Source organism: Ambystoma mexicanum, chromosome 9 (assembly GCF_040938575.1).
Source record: "Ambystoma mexicanum isolate Mex_15411 chromosome 9, UKY_AmexF1_1, whole genome shotgun sequence".
NCBI lineage: Eukaryota > Metazoa > Chordata > Amphibia > Caudata > Ambystomatidae > Ambystoma > Ambystoma mexicanum.
In genome coordinates this window covers 919203997-919225914 of record NC_090931.1, presented here as the reverse complement: position 1 = coordinate 919225914, position 21918 = coordinate 919203997, and the positions used below count along the sequence as shown (strand labels likewise).

At 45.8% G+C, this 21918-nt stretch overlaps 1 long non-coding RNA gene across 1 annotated transcript; it reads left to right on the top strand.

Moving 5' to 3' along the window:
* Positions 1 to 986: 986 nt before the first annotated feature.
* Positions 987 to 21549, top strand: LOC138488787 (uncharacterized). The gene is made up of 4 exons (XR_011274717.1): positions 987 to 3014; positions 3356 to 3493; positions 13158 to 13187; positions 13830 to 21549. It is a non-coding gene; the product is annotated as an uncharacterized lncRNA (long non-coding RNA).
* The last annotated feature ends 369 nt before the right edge of the window (positions 21550 to 21918 follow it).

Below are 21918 nucleotides of genomic sequence, written 5' to 3'. Positions count from 1 at the left end.
CATGGGGGAAAGAGGATTCAATGCCGTGCACAGGCAGGTATTTATTTTTTATTGTGTTTTTATAAGGCGTTCATACGTCGCGGAAGTGTTTCGAAGCGCTTTTTATATTTAGGTGCCGGTAGGTTTGTTTTTCCTATTTTGCTTTTGGTTGCAGGAACAGCGGGTCTTTGTGTGTCTTGGCTGGTATGTAGTAGTAACCCCATCCCCGCCCCCAAACAGAAAGGGGATTTCAGGGCAGGTGTTTCTTGCAAATTCGATTGCAATCCAGTCGGATTTATTGTTTGCGTACTTGCATGTTTTCAACCTCCTAGTGGCAGTGGATTTTTGCTGCATTCACGGTCTCTGCGCCATCTGTCTTCACCCTTATCGGCGCAGCGCCGGTTTCACTGTTTGAAGAGCCATGAACTCGCTCAGTTGGAAATTAAGCCCCATGTCAATCCAATTTTTACCACAAGCATACATGCCAACCCTCCCGATTTTTTAAAAAGAAAATATTGCTATTTTCTCCTATTTATTTAATTTCTCCTGCTTTCCATGACACAATAATCCTGCCAGGTGCTTTAGAATGTTGGCATGCATGCCACAAACCCCATGCTTGCTTCTATTTTGGCACTACTGCAAAGGCTCGCGCGGGCTTGGAAACCGAGCCCTCCTGCGCCGGGGGTGATATATATATATATTGCCAAGCGGTGCATTGAGCTGTACAGGGTAGAGTCCCTTAATTTCCCATTTCCCCGTGTTGTCTCACTGACTACATGTTCATGTATACTGTGCTAGTGTGTACAGTGAAAATGCACACTCGTACGTACTCTTGCCAGCAAGATGTAGTCTTGCCAGCAAGATACCATTTGAGTATTTTGTCTTAAAACTAGCCATACTGTAGGCAGTGGTCTTCATTGGGAGGTGGAGGGGGGGCGAAGGGTGGGGGTGGTAATGGGGGGGGCGTGGAGGGGGGCGAAGGGTGGGGGGGGCGTAATCCTGGACGGTGAGGAAATAGAATAACTTTTATTTTTAGTCTCACCTAACTGTGCATGGCGAGCCTCTGGCCCCCCCCATGTACATGCTCAGGCAATGCAACGTGATGGGGCTTGTCCTAGAAATAAGGGCAGCTTTGATGTGTGCTTACCTGCATTTGGATTTCGCGTCTAGGCTGCGTTGTTGCTTCCTGCTGGTGCCGCCAGCGTCTCCTTGGCCGGTGAGGGATGTGGCTACTCGGCTCACCCACACCACGGTTGGAGTAGGTGCAGAGAAGCAAGCGTTTCAGGCCTTTCCCAGTCCCTCTGTTCGCCTCTCCCCTGTGGACCCACAAAGGAGGACAAGAGGGGAGAGGAAACAAGCAGGGGGGCTGGATAACTGCAATGCTGGTCCCCCTGCACCCCTCTCCCTCTATGCCCCACCTTGGGGGTCACAGGGGAGAGGAGGCGAGAGTGGACGGAAGCTCGCATTGCTGGTTTTGTATGATGTTTGGCTCCCCCACAGCACATTGCTGAGCTCCAACAATCTGATGTGCTGGAGCCGGATATCATACAACATCGGTCCCCCTGCTTTGGCTTCCCCTCTGGTCCATGGGCCGGCTCTGGCTGGGTCCGAGATCCGACACCAGATATCTGGCTGGATCATGGGACCCGGCCTGCCTCAACCCTGACCAGGTTTTACCAAGCCCCCAGCTTTGCAGTGGGAAGCTGCGTGCTTGGTGGCCTAATCTTCGCTGTGCTCCTTTCCCCAGCCGTCCTTCGTGCATTTCCTGTCCGTTTGCTCATCCTGTTTGTTTACTTCTGTCCTGAAAGGGACACCACGCGAATCAATGGGCCATGAACATCACTGTGGGGGGGGAGGGGGCGCATCACTGTTGAAAGCAGCCATTCTACATGCTGGGCACATTATTGTTAAAATATTCATTTTACACGTTCTTAGGAAAAAAGTAATTTCCAAACTCAAACGCTGCTGAAACTTGTGTTCACTAGTTTTCTTTGAAATAGTATTTTTCTTTTTTTGTCGGAGCACCATAACAATACTGTATTTGTGTGCCCCTTGCTTTGTGTTTTATCACAGCTTATATTTATGAAGATGGTATGTTTGTCAAACTGGTTAATCACAATTAAATTCCTCCGTTGTGCTGACAGCAGTTATTAGGAAATTAAACTGGGTTCATGGGTGCCAACTATTTCATTTTCACTACAGAGGCAGAAATGCCCCATCACTGGCCTAAAGCATATTCTAGCACTTTTTTTAAGTCATTTTTGCACTTATCTCACACCGACACAGCAGCTATCTACTATAGAGCGATATGCACCCCTTGATGTACTAAGGATCACTGCATTGCCAACAGTACTTTGGGTGCAACATTACCATAGAAGTGATTTAAAATAGAATTCATGTATATCTTCCTGCTATGGGTGCCGGGCCTTCGCTTGCATGGGGCTCCATATGTTGCAGAGAAGCCAGGGGCCCTCGTGTCTGGCACGGGAGAGTCTGCTGCTACTTCAGCACTGTCACCGAAATGCAGTAAAGGTTAAATGGCTATTACTTGATGTTTCCAAATCTTAGCTTGGTGGGTTAAGCACTACTGTGTTGGATTCTATGTAAGCTATGTAGATGAGTAATGGGAATGCCAGCAGGCTGAACTTCTCAACTATGATAGACGGGGAATAGAAGGGATAAAATATTACAAGCTAATGCTCTTTCTCTGACTCTATCTTTTTGTTTCTGTGACTTTGTGCACTGACTGCTCTCTGTTCTCTCTGCCAACTGTGGTGGACTGGCCTATAGTGAACTTTGGTGATTTCCCCCAGGACTCTGCATCCTAGGTCCCTTTTGTGTGTTTAGGGGAGGATGTGTACTCACTGGCAGAGTAGTGCACAAATATTGGTAAGGTCAATCTGGTATGTCTATAATCTTTTATTGTACTTTTTCAATTGCATGAACACAAATTGGCTTCATCATCCCATCTAGCACAGCAAAGTCCCCAGTCGCACCATCAAAAATCCTGACATCTGCCGTAGGACTTGCTGACAGTAAGGATGACTTTTTTGAAAAACAACTGTATTTTGCTGTGGGTGAAGGTGGGGTAATTTTGCAGGTATAGTTAGTAGTCCCAATCAGGAATTTCAAACCTATTTTTGAGGCTATTCCTTTCTCATGTCCAGTTTGGGGTGGTACTGAAAGCTCACGTCTCATGTGGGCGTTGCATTTACAGTGCACTGTGTGTACTTTCCTGATTTCCCACTGTTAAGTCCTGCTTACTAGCTGATGCCTAACACTCAAGAGCTGGTTTTAGCCCATGTGCATCAAATCTTAATTTTGAAGTCTCATGCGTACCCATGTATCCTCGACTAACTGTTTGTTTTCATTGCAGCAGCATTGCTCCAACCGTCAGTCTATCTACCTAACCAACTGTGTCCCCGCAAGAAAAATCCAGTGAAGCACTTGACCCTGTCACTCAGGCAGATAATGATTTATTTTCCCTTACCATTGGATGAGTAGAAGTGCTAAGGTTTGTATCGGCCCTGTGCAGTGCGCATCCAGGTGTCCTAGTCCAGGACTACACTTCTCCAAAAAATGTGAACTAGATCTTCATGATCTGAACAGGGAGTCTTCTGAGACTTGTATCAATGAGTTTATTTATTTTGTATTTTTTTATTTTTTAATGCAGCCTGTCTTTCTGGCCCTTTTTTTGAAAGTCCCCCCCCCCCCCACCCGCCAGCTTTTCACATGGTTCCTTTTGAATCTTTGCATTTGGTATTTTCCATTTTAAATCTTTAAAAAAATGCTTTTTATCTATTTTTTTAGATAAACTTGAAATGGTTTTAATGTGTGGGTTTGCAATGTTTTCACAGATGTCTCCTTTTTGAGATGGATCGTTGGTACTAAGCGAAAAGATCTTTTCTCACTGCACCGATTGGGTGGGGGGGGGATTGATTTAGAACGCTCTGTGACTGCACGGAGCGGTTTCTCTAAATAAACTGTCATACTTGTCAAACCTGTCCCGCACACGTGTGCACGCAGGGACTGACCTGCTCTGTGAGCCCCAGCAGAGTCGTTGCAGGAGGCAGAGGTGAGTTTTGGGCTATTTTGGGAGGATTTGTGTGTTGATGCGGGAAGTGGTGGTGGATGGTTCGGGTCGGGGGGGGTTAACCCCCTGATTAACTAATGAATGAGCGGGAGAGTGTGGGGATGGAGGGTGGGCAGTAAGTCATAGTTCTGCATTTTAAAGCCAACACACAAACAGCTACAGACAATTTTTGTCCAGGCTTTAAAATGCTTGAATATCTCGTTTCCTAGTGCCCAATGATGGTAGAAATCTCAAACGAAAAGCAGAAGGCAGGGTGTAAACCGACAAAAGAAATGCCAAAAACAGAAATATGTCTCTTATTTGGACTTTGGGTTCACATGGAGCGCAGTTGCTGGAGAAGTTAGCTGCAGTGTGTGGTTTGTGGCTCTACGTTAGCAAACGACAGCCTTAAGCCAACAAATTGAAGGTGGTGTTTGGAAACGAAACATAGCGATTTAGCAAACAAGTCCAGGGAGTTCTTTGTACGGTAGCCTCCAGGCATAAAAAAGACATTGTAAAAATGTGTCTTCAGTACATGCAAATGTTTTCGAAGCTTCTTACCACATTTAGTTACTATCTGGACAAAAACAAAAATCCTTTTACAGATGCTGAGAAAGGGATTTGGCCAACAATTCTCATTGTCAACCCGGTAATGCTTGTTGACGGTACAGCAGAGATGTATCTCCATGTCTGATACCACAATTTTCCACTGCATCACTGACCTGTCCTCTATCAGTACAGAATTTGTACCACGCTTGAAACAGTCAATTTGCCCTACAGTTGGATGAGGCCACTGACATTTCAAAAGAAGCTAATTTGATTGCTTATGTGAGGTACTGCCAGGGAAAATAAATAATGGAGGATTTCTTATTTTGTAAACCAATTCAGGCCAGAGCAACTGCATCTGAATTTTTTGACATAACTAAGTTCCACTGCCTAAAGTGGGAAGCGTGTGTTGGTATTTGCACGGATGGTGCTCCTTCAATGTGTGGTGCTCGAGCTGGGTTAAAAGCAAGCGTTGGCAGTAGCTCACATATTTTTTGGACACATTGCATGATACACCGGGAAGCTTTACCTGTGAGCAACATTCGGAATGAACTCGGAGGTGCTGACTTGGATTGTAAATTTTATCAAGCTCCACCCCACAAGAGCCCGTCTGTTATTTATGAGCTGAACATGATGCTTTGTTGTTTCACACAGAGGTCAGGTGGCTCTCCAGGGGAAAGATTTTAAATTGCATTTATGAACTCGGGAATAAAGTGAGACCCTTTCTTCTGTATTGAGGCAAGATGAAAGAAGAGCCTCTCTGTTATTCACGCTGGCTTGTAGTGTTAGCTTACCATGGCGACATCTTTGAAAAGCAACATTTTCTAAACCTCTCTCTGCAAGGCACAGAACCACATCATTTGCTACAAACGCAAAAAATATGAGCATTCAAGAAGAAGCTGGAGCTTTGGAGTAGGAGGGTTGATGTCGGCATTACTGATGCGTTTCCATTATAAGCAGATACTCTTGAGGAGATGGGAGTATGATCTTTCATGTGTTGTTGAACTGTTAGGAAACCATCTCAGAACCAGTCTCTTTCCAGAGGACAATTGTAATGTCATTGACTGGGTGGTTCAGCCTTTCCCAGCAGATGGAGGGGCCAACCTCCCAATACACCTCCAGGAGGAACTAATGGAGCTTCAAAGTGACCGGCTACTGGAGAGCCAATTCTAAATTCTTTGGGTCGATTTTGGTAAAATGTGTCTGCAGCGTTTCCAACTTTATCCAACTGTGCAGTCAATGTACTGTTACCTTTCAGCACCTCGTGCCTTTGCGAGATTACATTCTCAGCACTTGCAGCCTTCAATGGTGGTTTTGTACGATCGGACTGGAAAAAAAAAGTCTGACCGTACAAAACGACCAAAAAATGCTACCACCAATGGTTTGCAACACCCCGCTCACTATACTTTACAGTATAGTGAGCGGGGGAAACCCCTGCAGCCCCCGTAGTATGCAAGTGTGTTCGCATGAGAACCTTTCTCATGCGAACATTCCGTCCGCTGCAAAATCAGCCGCGGTCGGATCACTTATAATGACTTGTATCATACCATTAAGTTCTAACGAGCCTTTACACCCGTTTCTTGGCATGACAAGACAAGGAAGGAAGGGAGGACAAACATCAATCTTACTAGGCCTTCTGTCATTCAGATCGCCCAAGTGCGGGGTGAGGGGAAGTGGCAGGGGGTTGAGGAGGAAGGGAAAGTGCAGGTAGCTCAATAGTGCTGCCGGTAAGTGGTTCATAAGTGCAGAGAGTAAGGGACCTGTAGGTTTGCAGATACAGACCCTTAAGTGCTTGGGAGGCCCAGAGGCAGTGCAATGGCAACTGGACATGCAGGAGCCTGGACCCCAAGTTCAGTGGGTGGCCAGGAGACCAGTGGGGGACATCAGCAGGGACAAGGGAAGGAGAGAAAGCGGGAGCAAAAAGGAAGGTCTTGAGTTGCTTTCAGATCCGGAGGTGGTCCTGCTCACGTTTGAGCGAGACTTGGAGGCTGTTCCAGAGGGAGGCCCCAGCAGAGGAAAGATATCTACCCCCCACTCTCTGCCTGGAGAAGTGTCTGACCATCAGAGAGTTGGACGTAGTGCGGTCCCCGGCCCCAGAAAGCCCTGTGGACGATGCAAAGGGTCTTGAACTTGATCCTTGCAGCTACAGGGAGCCAGTGGAGAGATGAGAAACCTGGGCTTGAGGCGAAGGATAAGTCTCACAGTCCTCTTCTGCTTAAATTGTAAAGGATCGGGAGTAGAGGCAGGCAGATTTAGAAAGAGGCTGTTGCAGTAGTCGAGCCTAGCGATGGACCAGGGCCCTGGACACAGTGAGCTTCTGGGGGAAAGTGAGAAAAGGAAGAATACCTCTGAAGAGGTGCAGCTGATAGTGTGACTTCTTAGAGATGTCAGAAATGTATTAGAGGGTGGAGTCGAAGATACCCCAAGGTCCGTAGCTTCACAGGAAGGAGCAGGTAGAGGTCCCAGGGTGGGCAGCCTGAGTGAGAGAGGAAAGGAGGGAGCAGGTCTCCCAATGAGGAGGATCGCAGTCTTACTGTCATTAAGGCAGAAATCATTGGAGGCACACCATACCTGAACTTCGGACAGGCAGACTGGTATGAGAGAAGGAGCAGAAGTGGCTGAGGGGAGCCTGAAGGAGAGCTGGGTGTCATCTGCATAACACTGAAAGTTAGAGCGGAATGTGGAGATGCAGCAGGTGCCACATGGTGGTTGAAGAGCCAGAGAGAGAGCTTAGACTCCTGGGGAACAAGTAGAAAGAGAAGTTGAAGAGAGGAAAGGCCCAAGTTGGACCTGGGAGGGTCGATCAGTGAGAAAGCAGATCAACCAGGTCAGGGCCTGACTGGAGATCCCAAGGTTGTCTCGGAGGCGATTGAGCAGGATGGCGTGGTTGACTGTGTCGAAAGCAGAGGATAGATCAAGGAGAATGAGGACAGAAGGAAGGTTAGAGTCAAGATTAGAGAGCAAGTCTTTGCGTGTTCAGGAGAGCAGTTTCTGTGCTGCTGGCTGCCCTGAAGCCATACTGGTGGTCGTGGAGGCAACCAGCAGAATCAGTATGTAGATTAATCTGGGAGATGGCCAGCTTTTCCAGGAGTTTGCCTAAGAAAGGAGTGATGGAGGTTTGCCGGAGAGGAAGGATCGGCGGAGAGCTTCCTACGAAGTGGGTGCCCAAGGAAGTTCTTTAAGGGGAAGGGAAGGTGCCAGTGGCAAGAGTGATTGCAGAAATCGGCTAAGGCTGGATCAAGGGTGTCTTATGTGGTCCTTTATGGTTCTGGAAGAGCAGGGCAGCACCTGCTTTGATGATACTTTATAGATCAGACTTGTCTAGAAATATTGTCTGGGGTGAACGGGAAAGGCAGAGAAAGGAGTAGGAGATGTGGCCAAAGAGGGGCCTTGGGTGGTAGAGTGGCAGGAAGGGGAGGGAGTGGACATGATGTCCTGAGTTTTAGTGGTGAAGTGAGAAGCCAGTGCTGTGCAAAGGGCCTGGGAGGGAACAGGAGAGGTGGAGACTGTAGCAGGATTGGCCAGCTCCTTTCAGGTTTTGAAAAGTCTGGCCAAAAGTTGTTAGAGGCTGCAGAGATGCTGGCTTGGATGTAAACTCTCTTCTTCGAGAGGACATAGTCTAAATACTAAGAGGAAGAAAACCTATGGCTGGCTATTGCAAAAATTGAACCCAATAGTGACGGGCTGGCAGCTGAAAGACAGGCCCACCCTTCCCACTAGTTCTCTAATATGCCCCTGTCCAACTTGCAAGTGACTGCATTGAAAGTTGTACTTAAGAAACCAATTGTTACATCAGTTGCATGTCAAACGTTAATGTAGGCCAGCAATTTTGTCTGCTTTCTTTTGTCGGAAATAAATATCATGCACTGCTTTTAGTCAAGTCCTCTGTATTGTAGCAACACCTTCTGAATGTTGTGTTTACAAATATTTGTCCTCTAATTTGAGTTATTGCAAGTAATGATTTTGAAAGAATGTAGTGTTTGGCACCCACACCTTCATTTGGGACACCATTCTATACCAGCGCACGATAACAGGTCACAACCGATCAACATTTTGGAGTCCATGTGTTTAGGTGGGCCCAAGCCAGGTACATTTTTCATAAGGGGGGTGGGCTCAGGGTAAAAAAAGTTTGAAGGCCACTGCTGTAGAGTGACTATCTTGTTATCAAGAAAAAATATATTTTTTAAAAAGGTGAAAAACCTAATTACTATCTTGCTGCCACCATTATGTTACATATTTTGATTGCTAGTTTGTAAGAGCACTTAGTCCCTCCCCGGGCCTTGGGGGATAGTGCACGTGTGGGCTTGAGCAGCGGAAGCTTAATGTACTAGACAAACCTTTGCCAAATCATTGTATTTTTCTTTTTTTTTATTTATTCAAAGTAGTACCTTCTCCACGTGGTTGCGGTACCTTGTTTGTGACGTTACTATGTGTGCGGTGCATATAAAAATTGTACACATCTGCACATTCAGTGGGTACAAGCTAATCATGCCAGTGCTTTGCTGTGAAGGAAAGAGTCATACGGGCCCAGCGATACTCAAGATTTGACTCGGTTGTCTGCTTAAGAACATTGCAGTGTCTCTTAACCGCTGTGAGAATGTGTTGATTGTATATAAAGGGCATGGTGCCGCTATGCTTGTAATTTTCAATATGTTGCCCAGACAGCTGCATGCTGCTGCACAGGTGCCTGCTGGCATTGATTTCCCTTGTGTGAGGATTGTCGATGTGTGGCACATGGGAAGTGTGTGCGACATTCGCAGCATCTTCAATATTGCTTAATTCTGAAGCAGGGGTACCAAGAGTCTGTTTTGTTTGGCTGGCATGAAAGCTGGCTATGTTTTGAAGTGTGTGGCAGACTGTTTGACCTGCTGTGTGGTATGGCGTGTGCTATGGCGTGTGCTGCACAGGTGTAGTCTGAGGCTGGGGATGGTGGAAATGTCCCGATGAATGCACTCTTTGATTCCTGTTTCTGGTGGCGCAGGGCGCTTTGGGCTTTACTTAACAAAAGCTCCAGATTAGATTTGCTGTTGTCTTTCTGCGCACAGAGAATGGTTGCAGATATTGGCCATCCAAGCCCTCATTAAGAAGGGACCGATGCCTCCCCCCCCCCCCCCCCCCCATCTTTTTATTTCTCTTAACATTGCTTGCGGCCTGATCATTGCTTTCACTTAAGTCATTGAACACCAGCCAACAAAAAAAGTTAAAACACATAATGCCACTCTCTAAGTGGCATCCATTAATTGTCCAGCTACTGATAGAGATTTGCATTAAAGGAGAGCCTCAACACCACTCCCCACCCACCTTGTTCAAGCTGGAGGGCGATTGTTTACAGTATATGCATCAGTTTGAGATTTGTGTAATGTGAAATGTGTACAGGACCGGTACTCTGTTCTCAAGTTAGTTTAATGTCAAAGCACCCCTAAAGAGGTTCTGTAAAGCTGCCCTCCATAGAAAGTGAACTGTCTGGCATTCAAAGACTGTAGTTTTGTATTGTAATGCTTTTGAATATTATTTTTTTCACTGTTGGAAGTTTCAGATGCTATTCCTGTGAGGCAGAGCTGTTGTATTCCTTTTACGCCATTAATTTTAAAGGAGATATAGTGAGCTTGTTTACCCCAGTTCACAGTAGGGCGAAGTTGTACCAGCCTTTGGCCGTGGGGGACAGTGTTCTAATTCCCTCCATCTCTGTTTAGTTTATGTTAACACTATGGGGAAATCGCTACATGATTTAATAAATGGAAATGTATGTTTCAGGTACTCGGATTACTGTATGTATATGTCCCATTCTCTGTATAGGTTGATAAGGTACCCAGAGGTTTTTCATTGCAGTTTATTTTTTCTTCCAACCATTGCACCTCAGCAGTTAAATGAAGATAGTTTGCCTGTAAACGTATTTATTCAATGCTTGCCAGGGCTAGTGATCACCATCGTTAATTTGAAAATGTCTTGATCATGGTTTATGATGATGTGGGGTGAATGCTTTTTATGATGGTGGTTTTTTTTCAGTGTCTCTAATGATGGGTACAGTTCATGCTCGTTCGATGCTGTCACGAAGTCCAGAATCCAAGGCGCAGGAGCGACTTAGTACCAACCACCCCCACTTTGGTCGTGGAGCCCGCAAGTCAGGGCTTACACGGGTTTCCTGGACCAGAGCAGGGAAGGAGGGTTAGGGTCTCGATGGTTGGATAGGTAGAGGGAATTAGGTAAACCGGATTGAGGGTGAGGTAGAGGTTATGGGTGGGAATGGGGTTTTTGCAGGGAAAGATTGGTTGCTGCGCACTTTTGTTCTGGTGTCCTCAGCCTTACTAACTACTTGTACATAAGCACCAATGTGCACATGAGAACATTCTCACACTCCCTAACCCTAAATCATCAGATCAGTACAGGAGTTAGCATGCAACTTAGCTCTGGTCTTCTGTGTCTTGTCCGTTGAAAAGCAGTCGCGTCCTTGGCACGTCTGAAGGATTGTTCTCAAAAGCTCCAGGCTAAAAGAAATTAACAAGCATTAAAACATGCCCTCTGTCATTGTCTGCATTCACCTCATGCAATTTCCACTCTCACAGTCACACACACTAAAATGCCCCCTCAAGGCCGGTATCGTGCTATTGCACTTATGCTACGCAAGCGATCTTCTTACAGACCCCTGCAAACGTGAACGAAAATGCACAAGCGGTCTTCCTGCAGACCCTCGTGATCATTTTGTGCTTTTAAACTGTGGTAGGTATCTCCGGTGCTGTGTTTTCGCCTTACGGGTCTGCTATGGTCTCCAAGAGGCGGAAAAACCCCAAAAGACAAAATCACCCGTGCACAGGTTAATTTATCCCAAAAGAATGCCGCCGGCGCATTGAGCGCCGAAGTTAGGCCACTTAGCTTTTCTTAGCGGTGCAGGGGCCTGGGTGGGCAAGCGATTTCCCCCCCCCCCCCCGCACTTACCCCTCGATCCCCCTGGGCCCTTAGCAAGGAGGAGTACTTATCTCGTGTGGGCGAGGGGCCGGGCTGGTGCTCGGGTGGGGCTGGGCCCCTCGCGTGTAATTTTGCAGGAGCTCCGGTCCAAACGTCTTGTCGGCATGGAGTCTCAAGCGCAAGCCCCGTGCTCGGGGCTCTGCGCATGCGCGATGGGGCGGCCGCGCCCTTCCTGGTCTTTGATTGGTCCAAAATGTCCCTGGGCATGCTGGGGTTTGTAGTCTTTCGGCGCCGGCTGCTGGGAAACGCAGTCTTTAGCCTCTTTCTCCTACACATGGGGCAAAGCAGCCTTTTGTATGGTTGCATCTTTATTTGTCTCTCCCCACCAGTGCCCACAACAGTGCCGACAACACCCCTGCGCACAACCTGTCCTTGTCTCTGCCTACCTGAGTCCCTGACAGATGCTGTGGAGCTTGGAGACATTTTCTTGCTTTTCCAGATTTTTAAGCAGCCTTGTGTAACAGAGGACTGGCGCGGTAGCAGGTGTTTTCTGACCTGGGTGTGAAAGAAGTGCTTTTAATTGCTTTGCTGTTTTGAAAAGTCTGAGGTCACTTTATTCCCTTAAGGCAGTGGTTTTCAAATCTTTTTATGCTGATCCCCCCACCATTGCATTATATTTTCTATAGTCCCCATAATTTTGTTTTAAAGAGCTTCGTGCGCCTACCCCTCCCCCCCAGACATCCTCCGGGGCCCCCAGTTTCAAGACCACTGCTTTAAGTCAACCTAGGTGTTCAGCATACAGAGACCCCTTTTCGTTGGTGGGACGATTCCTTCCCTTCCGCATTTCACGCAATGACTGTTCATCAGTCTGATCGCTTTCAAACAGCTGCCAAGTAGGAGATAAACGCTCCAAGTGGCTGCTCCTCCCTGGTTTTTAACACCATTGCTGCTCCAATCCCGGCACAATGTTACACAAGAATAGGTCCATTCCTTCCTCAGATAGGTATCTATGTGTATCAGTCTGCAGCACATGTGTGTCTGCAAAATCTACCCATGGCTTGGTTTACTTTTTTTGCTGGATATTTCTACTGTTCATGCATGCTGCACTATTTCAGCTGTAGTGTTTAATTTATGGCTCAGTAGCGATTCTTATTGGAGGTTGGGGGGGGGGGGGGGGGTCTTCTTACCCTTATGGAGGATAGTGCCTGGCTCATATTAGCAAAGGCCCGCCTGCTAAGGTGTAATATTTACTTAGTGCGCCCCCAGTAAAGATCACTTTTGTCATGGGTTCTGTTCCTGCATACCCTACTATTTCCAGTCCTTATAATTTCCTGTTCATCTTAATGTCTGCAAGCTGGGACTCTCCAAAGGTCTTTTAAGGAACACACATAAAATGACTGCAGAATTTTAGGTACCAGAGCTGTGCAGTTAAGAAGGTATTGCCTCTCCAGAACACCCAGCGCTAATTTTGTTAGCGAGCAGATAGAACTAGTTGAAGCCACAATGGGTGGAAGTCTTGGAGGTAGTTACCAAGCACCAAGAGACAGTTCACTCACAAATAGGCAGGAACATCCATATCAAGCCGATTATAAATTAATGGTTTTGGGTACTTGGAACATACTAAATTAACTTTTTTTTTCTTTTTTCTTTCTTTTAGGCAACAATTCAAATCATGGCACGCTTTAAGGTGCTTTTCTTTGATTCCAACAATTCTCTGTGTATTTGAAAGGATGGGGGATTTGAACCTTTGGCCATTCTGTTAATTGTAAATGACCTATAGAGGGTCTTGGTGAAAGTAGAAGAGACATGTAAAGAAAAGCATTTCAGAGCCGTAGGCTTTTCCAGTCAGCTGCTAAGCAACATATTTTTTTTGTCTATCTATTTGATGTTTGGGGGAGGACAGTACATCGGATGTCCCTACGCAGAGGCGTTCCCTTTTTTCACACATACAGAGGAGTGCTGCACATTCCCCACCATTATTTTACAGCATCTCTTTCCACTACAGTAACTCTCTAAAGTATAGATGGTCTACATGATTTCTCTTATTGGGCACTTGTAGAGCGTCTTTTACGATTATCTGAAAGCGCTATGGGTTGAACGCCCTTGGGGACTGTTGTCCAGGTCAGAGTATATTTGTGCAGCTGTATGGGGAGGTGGGAAGGGGGGTGGGGGTGCCACGGAGCGCAATAATTAGCAAAAATGAAACCAAGGGGACAGATAGGCTTGTGCTTAAGGGGAGTCACTTACCCCATTGTACAGCTCAACCAAAAAGTCTGTTGTATTGATTGTAACATTTTTAAGTGTTAACTTGCCTTCTTCATACCTGCAGCCAAACAGTGTATTAAAAACACAGAAAACATTTGACAGTCATCAAAACCTATTGTGATGCAGAGGAAAAGCGGCTACTGGTGCAATATGTGAAGCGAATATTGCGTGAACTACAAGAAGAATATGCAGTGAAAAAAACGAGAATTATATTGTAAAAGCTGATGGTTGGAAACAGACTATTCCCAAACTTAATAATGGCTGTTTGCAGTTAGGTTTAGGACGCTAAGTCTTTTGGCAGCGGTGGCTAGTGTTGTTCATTCCTGCATCTGTTACCTCACCTGGACAATTGAAAGACACAGCAGTAAATTGGCGGATGTCTCTATGTAATGTTGCAGTTCCCAGAGATGTCGCTGTGCAACAACTACAAAATATTGGACGATCAAGTAACAGTCAATTGTTTTGCTACAAATGTTTTCTCAGACAGATCTAATTTGACAAGCTCAACAGTGTGTCCTTGTTACAGTATGATGGTCATGCCTGTTTAGACAGTGAGGTGACACTTGCACGTTCCCACACTCCTGCTCAATCATTCAGATTCAATTTTTTAAAACAATGGAATTGGAACAGCCCCACTACGTCAGCCCCAGCTACTAATAGACAACGTAATTGTAGCTCACATGCTCCTGTGTAGAACTATATAGTTGATCTGGTGAATTTGTAGGTTGGTGCCAACTTGTAAATGGTACATGTATTTGTGCTATTGGATATTGTCTATGATTTCTGGTGGGGTCAGCGAGTATTTTCTTTGTTGTGGTGAATGGTTAAATGAATTGTTTCTGACCAGAATTGTGATATTCTGGTAAGGTGTGAACTGTACCACGTCACACTCGGACAGAGCTATAGTTATGGGCATAGGTCACAACGAGATAGGTCTGCAGGGACCAATCGGCATCAGGCACAGACTGGAATGTAGGGGCTGGCCTGAAGAAGAACAATGATAGAACTGTAGAGACGAACAAAGGCAACACATGGACAGAGAGATGAGAGAGAGCCTTGTCTTGCATAAACTAGATCGGTATAAGGAAGACATTTTGTCTAAATCTCGAAGGAGACACAATACGAGTGCGCGTTTCTCCATGACAACAATGCCAATAAGCAACCCTACTAAAACCTCACCCCTCTTCACACAAACCCTAACCAAACACAACCATACCGCTTAAACCACAGCAACCCGCACGCAATTCACCACACTGCAACAACAAATGCACACAGGGCCTTCCACAATAGCACACGATGGACTCCAACAGGATACCACACCAATAAGCTCAGCGAACAGTGTTAACTGAACTGAAGCTGCCAAAAGCACATCACAACTCTCTTGCTCGCTCTCCAAACTTTAGCCTACTAATGCGCCCTAACATGCCCCCTTTCTTTCAGATCTGCCAGGGAACCACTGTAGTGGTGATAGTGTGTGTGGTATAAATATCCTTTTTAACATCATCATATTGGGTGAAGTGACTGTCGGCAGTCTGTCTTGCAGGTAGACCTTTAACGGATTCTGTTTAGGCCACTGAAATGTGTATTTTAGTGCAGTGACTTGTAATTGTCAGAGTTTATTGTCTGTGATGCCATGTTAGCCATATGTGAGAACTGAAATGAGGGAGTTTTCCCGGTTGGTTTGTGACATTGTGGGGTGGATTTGTAGTTTTGTATACTAAATCGGCAAACTTAGTTAACGACATTTGAGTGCTCTAGCATAGAAGGCAAAGATAGAAAGTGATGGCTGCAAAGTACCCTAAGAAGTTTTCCAGTACACTATCCATAAGTCTAACTAGACTCCCCCTGTAGTAATATCACCCGTCTTGCATAAAAGGGATACATTCTTTGGGTAATCAAAACCCTTTTCCTAAGTATTTTGGAAGTATCATGAACTAACTCCCCCTGAAGTTGTCTGCAATAATCATTCACAATTCCTAACCCATCCTAAAGTTGTCATGGAACCATCCTGGAGTACTCTTCACGCCCCCAACCCATCCGGAAGTTGTCATGTGGTCATCCTGTAGTAATCCCCCACCCATCCGGAAGTCATGGGGGTCATCCTGGAGGAATCCCCACCCATCCTGAAGTTGTCATGAGGTCATCCTGGAGTAATACAAGATCATTACTGGAAGTAACTCATGCTGGAGTAGTTTCTGTGATAACTCTAGAGTCCTCATTAAATATTTTGGCCTATACACATACTTCAGGATGGTTTCCGATGATCTCCCTGAACTAGCCATGGATGACTCTAGGATGGAGTCACCAGATGACTCCAGAATTATTCCAGGAAGATCTTCCTTTTTGACTTGGGTAACTACAGTATGGCCAGAAATGTCCTATGTGTACAGGAGGATTGGAACCATGTACAGAAAATGTTCTTTAAGCAGTTGTGTCAAGGCTACCCGTCAAAGCTTTGGAAAGGAGAGCAGGGTTACGTTTCAATTCAGAACAAACATATTTATTATTGAAATGCTTTGATTCCTTCCGGTCATTGTACAATAAATATAAAACTTGGACAAAACTTAACAAAAGGAAAAACAAGGGACATGCCGTAAATACGTGTCTTTACATCTATACCCACGCTTCTGCAAAGGACAATGGTATTGCTGAATATTATTTTAGTTTCATTGAAAGGTGCAGAGAGCTCCATACCACCTTGGCAACAAATATCCAACATTGGCTCGTCATGCACAAATATGCATTTTTCTGGGACTTTGTCTCATATCATTTCACGGAAACAATCAGACTAAAGTACTGCATTACAATCCTATTTAAAAGCTATATCACGTGTCCCCATGATCATATACAACAGAAAATATAAATGCCTTGTCTATAAGGCAATATACCAGTGAGCTTTTCAGCAGAACATGCACATTATCACTTCAGCGAAAGGATGCAGTTCACCCCACCACCCCAATGTGGTCCGTTGAAATCGGATGTACACAACACAAACACTTATACATGTCATTTACAGTTAAAGTAAGACGCCTATATTTATGTTTTACTTGCCCAATAAACCAGCATTAATCAACTTTAACATTTAATGAGCAACGGAGGTGTGGTACCTGGCTGTCCTAACGGTAGTGTCTTCCCATCAGAGAAACTTACCCTAGCACCGCTCCACCGCCTCCTCGTCACTTGAATTGCATGTTAGGTTCAGGCGATATGCGTCTCTGAGCTATGCCCCAGCTTCAGCCGCAACCTGCGCCCTTAGGCAGTGGTAAAGCGAGCAATGTGCCCAGAGTTCTAATTTGATCGTGCCTGAGAGTTGGAGCAGACACATTTACCACCAGCTTTTATTTGATCGTGCCTGAGAGTTGGAGCAGACACATTTACCACCAGCTTTTTCCTTGTTGCATTGCTTACTTCCGAGGTCCCAAATCTTCATGCTCGAAACTCATTCCTCTCATACTATTGAGTCTCCATGTCCATTGAAATCGGGTGTGTTTAGATTCCAACATTGAAATCCATGGTAACCAATGCATAGCTCTCAACTCACACGCTTTTGGCGGGTGTTGCATGCCTTACAATCAGCTGACTTACCCGCAAAGCTCCGTACACGCCCATATACTTCAATGGCCCTGCCCTCACCACCACAAATCGGTTATTTTCAACCACCGTGACGACATACAAGGCTGGAGCTTTGGCTATGTATTTTTTAACGTTGGTGATGGCTTTCCTGGGTGGAAGATCCAATTGAAGTCCATGTAAGGCTGGTGCAGACCTGGCTCTAGGAGCCCACCACGGGCCAAGCCCATGAAATCCCTGGCTGCCCCAGAAAAAGGAAAATAAATAAAGGTGCACCTGGCGAGCTACCATCATGTGCTCATCTTTTTCCATTTTGCCCGCTCGGCGAAATGGTCAACTGTGAAAAAAATAAAAGCGCCCCTAGTGCCCTCTCCTGGATGCGCCATCAAGGATGCATGCATTTGTTTTCATATATAACCATTTCTTTCCATTTTGGCTGTGCGGCGCAAGCAAAATGGAAATACACTATGCACTGAGCAGCCATGCTGAGGCCCGTGGCATCGGGGGTACTTAGATGGTCCTGTATGCTCTGCCAATGGAGCTGGCCATGGCTCCAATTTGGTTTCTGTGGTACTCTGCGTGTCCACTCGGGGAGTTATTGAGGGGTCCTGTTTCCAGCATGCCCTTTTTAGGATGTTTGGAATTTGAGAGGCAAAGTTTGTGCAGGCAAAGTCCGACTCTGCAGCTATCGTTTGGCCGTCCAAAAGGACTGACTGGCTCATGATAAACATTGGAAGCACTTGGCACTCTGCTGTGTGGAAAAGTGTATGCAGGCACTTCTGTGTTCCATTCTCATGATTAAGTACTTTCTACAGGAATGTTGTGATACAGGCTCGACAGTTTCCTCTATGTGGGCTCAGTTGGCACCTAGTAGGCCATTTCATGAGCCATTGGTCCTGGGCTCACGTTGTGAACAGCTGCTGTCCGGGCTGGTGAAGAGTTTCTTGCTCGCCAGGCCTGTGGTGTATGTAGGAGTTCCTCCTTGGGATCTTCCTATGGTGCTAAGGGAGTTGCAGGTCTCTCCCTTTTGATCCGAATGACTCGGTTGATTGACGATTCCTGGATTAGCAGTCTGTCTTTTTGGTGGCCATTGCAACTGCATGCAGGTAAGGGGGATCTTGCAGCATTGCTGTGCTTGGCTTGCTGTTCCTGAGATTGCAGTCTGATTCCCTTGTTCTGATGTCAGACGGGTTTTCTTGTTGGAAGCCATTTCATGTCAGACGGGTTTTCTTGTTGGAAGCCATTTCAGTTTCACCAAGCACATAATATTATGCTGCTTTTTGTATTGGAAACTAGCCTCACTAGAGGAGAGGTGGCAGAGGTTGGATGTGAAAAGTTCTGTGTTGAAATATCTGGACTGGACTGTCAAAATCAGACAGTAGGAGACACTGTTTATTACACATGGTGGTCCCAAATCTGGAAAGCAGTAGTCAGTGTGCACTATTAGTAGGTAGATCTGGCAAATGATTGTAGTGGCATCTTCTGTGGCAAAGGTCACTCTACTTGAGGGATGGTGGCCTCCTGGGAGGAAGTGCAGGGTGTGACAGTTCAAAAGTATGCAAGGCAGCAATAAGAGCAGGCCCGAATACCTTCACCTGGCACTATGGCCCCATTGTGCATAAGCAGGAGTCGACCTCCAACTGGGTCGGGGTTTGAGTTCTGCCATTCACCTTTTTCCCCACTATCTCTTTATTACATTTTATACATTTAGTGAACAAGCATAAGGGGACATGATATTTTTTTTTTTATCCAAACTTAATTTCTCTCTGCTGTCAATTCTCCTGATTGGGCAAACTGTCCATATCCTTTGGGACCCCAAAATATGTCTGCTCTAGCAAATTTCATCCTGTCATTAAGCTTCAGTTTCTAATCCTGGTATTTTGACCAAAAAGTAAACCATTCCAACTGCAGATTGTTAACCATGTCGTTTAGCCATTCTTTTAGTCTTTCCATCGGGTACAGTTCCTTTGCTTTTCTGATCCATATACCTTTATTTGGCGGGCTCGCGCTCTTCTAGTTCTGTGCTAGACAGTTTCTTGGTGCCAAAAGTGAAAGCTGAACGGTATGCAATGTTTTCAGTGGTTCAGCCTCTCGCTCACACAATGGCAAACATTACTAAGTTAGGGTTCACCGTTACCCATCTGTCGCCCTAGTTTATTAATCCAAGACAACACCTCTGGCCAATAATGTTGTATCACCTTATATGACCACCAAACATGTATAAATGAACCTCTTTACCCGCAGCCCCTTCAGCACATGCTCAAACAGCCCAAGTACATTCTTGCTACTTTGGTTGGAGGTGTTTGCTACCTCTGGAGTAGTTTTATCCTATGTAATTTAAATTACATTATGTTTGATGATTGGTATGTTCGACTACACATCAGCAATCATAACCCTTCCAGAACTCCAAGTCTTTCTTCCACCTATTTCAAAGGACCTCCATATCTTCTTTGCTTTTGATAATATATGTGTAAATTGCTATCAGCCACCTTGCGTCTTGAAAACAAACACTTTTCAAAATGTGTGAGCAGTGTAAAGGCTCACTCCCCGACTTACACATGCATGCCCAAAAAATATAAGACACCCAAATGGGGAATGAGACTAAGAGAACAGGTTGCAAGGTTTAGTTGCTTTATATAAAGATGGCAACCAGAGAACTGGCAAACATTACAATTACATGACAATATAAAGTAAGACCGCGTCATGGATGACGCAACTAACATAGGGTAATAGACCAGCGTAGGATTGGATAGACAGTATTGATACATATGTCCTAGGAGGCGCTGCTTCGTCTGGATTGGTTGCCCAGTTGGCGGGAGGGTGAACATCCCGTGGTCCGGCTGCCAGTGTCCAGGAAGGGTCAGGGTTAGGGCACAATGAGATATGGCGGACACTAACTAAGCTAGCATGAATAAACTACCACTAGACACACACTTAACAATAATCATTAGTATACCTTTGAGTAAATCTTACAAACCTATAAATTGCATGCAAAATGATTATACCATTATTCATTAGGACTTATATGGGTCTTGATTGGTGTGCTAACCTTAGTCATAGGGCGGGCCTGTGCGCATCAAAGAGATTGTGGGACACACTGACATTTGTTAGTTCTAGGGTGCAATATATGGCGACAGAGGTCTGGTTTTAGTAGGGGGCACTCGGGTGGGCTGCACAGCAGGGTCATACTTCTGGTACATCAAGAGAATACCTTAGGAGGGCACGGTTATAATGGCAGTAATTTTCCAACAGCGGGGGTAAGAGGACACTGGCGGGTTTGTGGAGATAGATGAGCTACAAGGCAAGATTCAAGCCGGTTCACACACAGGACAGTGATCTCAGAGGAAGAGTGAGATGCTACATTTGTGTATTTGTTTCAATTATCTCTGGCGCATCCATGAGAAGGGGCTTTCAGACAGAGTGAGAAAAGGTGGGGGCCATGACCGCGGCGCTGCAGAGGGGAGAGAAGCCTTGTCGTATTATCGAAGTGAGGCCTAGTCCAAAGATGGAGTTGAGGGCGCACAAAATGGAAGCCAAGTGTCCCCCGCAATAGCCCCATTTGGTGCTAATGTTCGCATACAGGCAATGGAGGCGTCCCCCACTATTGCACAAGCAATTGGCCCACATTGTGCTGAATGTGTGAGGGGGCCCAAATGACCCCTCACTCCACACATTCCCCCCTTTTGTTACATCTAAAGTACCAAACTAATCCTTTTTATTTTTCTCATTCCGATAATACTCTGCTTCTTGTACTGCCTCATCCCTTGCTGGGGTCCCTTTGATTGGCATCCAGGCCCTACAGGCACTTCTTAGGCTTTGGCCTCTCCTGGGGTATTCATCAGGTGTGCATGTCATGTATATTTCCCCCATCCAGATCCACCCACACCTCCCTGTATCATTGCAATTCACGTGGCTCTTTAATTGTGGTGTGGTATAAGTTATCTACCCTGTCCCCATGCTGGTGATATATAGCTGTCAGGCAGTACTTTGGTGGATTTGACTCCCCTGTCTGTATTTGTGCATCTATCATAGTTGCTACCGTTGTCAATTTGCCCATTGTTACCATCATCATTGTTGAACTAGGTATAGATTTTGCACATCGTATGCCCAACTGACAAACAGAAAAATAGCAAAACAAACACAATGACTGGAACAAAAATTCTCATCATGATGCTGAACCAGAATGTTATCCAATTAAAAATGTTGTTGAACCAGTTGCTCGGCTCTATTCCTCCTTCCGTCTGCATCCTTTCTCCCAGGCTGTGTACTGCTGAGATGACGTGGGAGAGGGTCCCATTAGCTGCGTCTTCAGAAGGTACAAATGTACAGCATGTGCTCCCGATTTTTCAGCAAACATCACCGTCCATTGCTGTGAGAAGGTCCAGGACGTACCGGTTCTGCATTGTCATTAGGCGCAGGGTATGAAGTTCCACCTTGATCACATTGAATCCCTCTTCAGTGTTGTTGGCCAATTGGATCAGTTCCCAGCGGGCGATTTGCAGCCATTTGGCATTTGTCCGTGCCTGAAGTTCTGGTGTCAGGAGGGAAGCAAAGAAAGTTTCAGCAGAGTTAAAAAGCCTGTA